The following is a 3,442-nucleotide window of genomic DNA, read 5'->3' as shown; positions in this document are numbered from 1 at the left end:
CTTCTTTCATGTCTTGAGAATGCTTAAGATCTACTCTTGTGGTAAATTTCAAGGATACAATGCACTGTTGTTAACTCTAATCACCATATCGTATATTAGATCCCTGACCCTATTCATTTCAAACTGAAAGCTGGATGCTTTGACCAACATCTCCCCATCAGATACAAGTTCAAGAGACAATATTCATTTTACTGAAAGACCCAAAGTGACAAAAACCCCAAGAGGACTAGGACTTTATTTTGATGCATTCAATACTGTGTGCCTGCAATCCCCAGCACAACTCCCAGGCGTCACTGCTCAACTCTTATTTAAAAAAGAGAATGCTTCTAACATTTCCCAGTAAACGTTATGTTTGCTGTGTGCAAAAAATATGTGGTCTCTAATGCAACTTTAAGCAGGGAAAACAATGGCCAGGCTCTCCTGACATCATTTTAACAACATGGATCTGCTTCATTACACACACTGTTCTGTAACTTGTACAGAGAATTCCTTTTTGAAGTGAACTGAACTCCAAACCTACGTTGGCATATATGTATTTTTTCACCAGTGATAACAAATTCATTAGTAATGCTGATGCCAGGTTATGTTAAAAATTATGAATAGAAATAAGCAAATTTCTTTAAAAAATAAATTAAGGAATATGCAAATTATAATCCAGCAGCTCTGTTTTAAAAGTAGTTTCCGGGGTGCCTGGGTGGCTCAGTTGGTTAAGCGTCCTACTTCAGCTCAGGTCATGATCTCATGGTTCGTGGGCTCAAGCCCCACATCGGGCTCTGTGCTGATAGCTGGCTCAGAGCGTGGAGCCTCCTTCAGATTCTGTATCTCCCTCTTTCTCTGACCCTCCCCTGTTCTCTCTCTCTCAGAAATAAACATTTAAAAAGTTAAAAAAAAAAATAAAAGTAGTTCTTCTCATGGGTTTGTATTTTCATTGAATTCACTGTTCTGAAGGACAAACAGCTGATTTATTGCAAAGAGCGTCCTTTAACTCTCCAAGGTTAACATGAAACCTAGTAAATTGATAGTGTAACCCTAGTGAAAGATTAGAATATAAATAGAAGATCTCAAACTTTATTGCTGACTTTGAGATTTAGAAATAATAATTGTCACATTATTAGAAAGCTATTGCTTTTCAATGATAAATTATTTTCCATGAGGGGCTGTAGTCATTAGACCACATTTTTGATTGTATTGATTGTTTGTTCAAACATGAGATCAAGTCACAATCTTATTATAAATTTCCCCCCCAGCCTTCCCTACTAGATCATACAGTGCTTTATATATCTTTTTATTGTGGACAACAGCAAGGGAAAAAAAAAACAGTAGCATAGAAGAGTTGCTTTGTTTTAATGTATAAAACATAATGCTGCAAATTTAATTATATCACCATGGTTCTTTGATTTTATTTTAATGACCCATAAGACTTTATGACAAATGTGCTATTTATTATATAGCTTATCCATGAGGAAAGGAAAATTCGCCCCTAAAATTTCAGGACTTGCTGGATTCTAGGCCTTGATATTATTAGGAGATGACCTAACCAAGAGCTAAGCCACTGTGTTCTCCTGATGAATATACATGGTTTTGTAGAAAATCAATTTGAGACATTACTCTGTGACTATAATGAAGTGAAACCAAAACAAGAACAATTTCTGATGTTAGTTAAGAGAAAAACATCACCATGTCAACCTAAAATATCAAACATCACCCTATCCCAGCTTTTGCTTTACTCTTTACTCTGAGGTTTTCACTCAGTTATAGAAGTATCCACAGTTCCTGAGGGCATCTAATTAAACCAATGCCTCACTTGTTTGAGCATTCTCTTAAAACACCTACTCAAAGCCCAAATATTGTAATAACTTCTTTCTAAGATCCTCCATGAGAATAATGAGATGCTCCACGCTTCCTCACGGTGTGCACTATCCATCCCTGTACTTCATAATAATCCCAAGTTGTTTTACAACTATGTTTCTGGATATCTTTTTCTAGAGGACACTGTGACCAGTTCTTTGTAACCTTGCCTTATATCCTAAAAAATAAAGAAAAAACAACAAAAACAAAAACAGAGATAGCAACCAAATAACTGCATCAATTAAAACCTATTAAATTATATAATTACCTTTAGAGCTACTACCTGGTTATTAGGTTCCTCTCCATGTTGAACACATTGTTTCTAGCATACTTCAACATTCTATCTCACTAGGCATCAGAAAATTGTAACTGAAAAGAAAAAAAATTGATTCTGGCTACTATCTGCAAAATTACTTCTCCAAAAGGGTTTAAGAAAATCAAAAGGAGAGGAGAGGGCAAGATGGCGGAGAAGTAATATTCTACCATATTCCAACCAATANAACAGACTCCACCAGAAGCCTACTAGAACTGATCCAAGATTTCAGCCAAGTTGCAGGGTACAAAATCAACTTTATAAATGTTACCTACTAAAATTCCACAGGTAACATCATACTTAATGGTGAAAGGCAAAAATTACGAACACTCTTGCCACTTCTACGCAACATTGTACATGATATTCTAGCCAGAGCAACTAGGCAAGAAAAGTAAAAAAAAGGACTCCAGATTGGAAAGGTAGAAATAAAAATATTTCTATTACCAGATGATATGATCTTATATATAGAAAGGAAGCCAATAAATTATTGTTATAACTAAAATATCATTTTGGCAATGTTTCAGGATATAAGATCATTATAAAATCTCAATTATATTTTATATATTTTCAATAAATAATCTAAAATTAAATTTAGAAAACAATACCACTTATGATAGAATAAAAAAGAATGAAATACTTAGGCATACATTTAAGAAAGGAAGAGCAAAGCTTATACTCTGAAAACTACAAAACTTTGTTCAATAAATTTAGAAAGATCTAAATAAATAGAAAAATATACTGTGTTCATGGATTAAAAGGCTTAACGTTGTTTAATGGCAAAACTTCCCAAGCTGATCTATAGATTCATTGAAATCTCTATCAGAATTTTAGCTCACTTCTTTGTATAGATTAATAGATGATTCTAAAATTTGTATGGGAGGACAAAGTCCCAGAATAGCCAAAACGGTCCTGAAAAAGAACAAAGTAAGATGACTTAAGCTTCCTGATTTCAAAACTTACTTTGCAGGAACAAAAATCAAGCCATTACAGTACTTGCTTAAGGACAGACATACAGATCAATGGAATCTAGTTGAAAATCTGTATTTAAATCCATACATCTATAGTCAAGTGATTTTTGACAACAGTGACAAAGCCATCAGTAGGGAAAGAATAGTATTTTCAACAAATGCTATGGAGATGACAAGATAGCCACATGCAAAGAAATGAAGTTGGACCTTTACCTCACATCATATGCAAAAATTAACTTGCATATAAGACCTAAATGTAAAGACGCAAACTGTAAAGCTCTTAGTACTTAGATATGACACTAAAGCTTGAGTG

Source organism: Crocuta crocuta, unplaced genomic scaffold, assembly GCF_008692635.1.
Source record: "Crocuta crocuta isolate KB4526 unplaced genomic scaffold, BGI_CrCroc_1.0 scaffold723, whole genome shotgun sequence".
Classification (NCBI taxonomy): domain Eukaryota; kingdom Metazoa; phylum Chordata; class Mammalia; order Carnivora; family Hyaenidae; genus Crocuta; species Crocuta crocuta.
Note: the sequence above shows the minus strand (reverse complement) of the source record.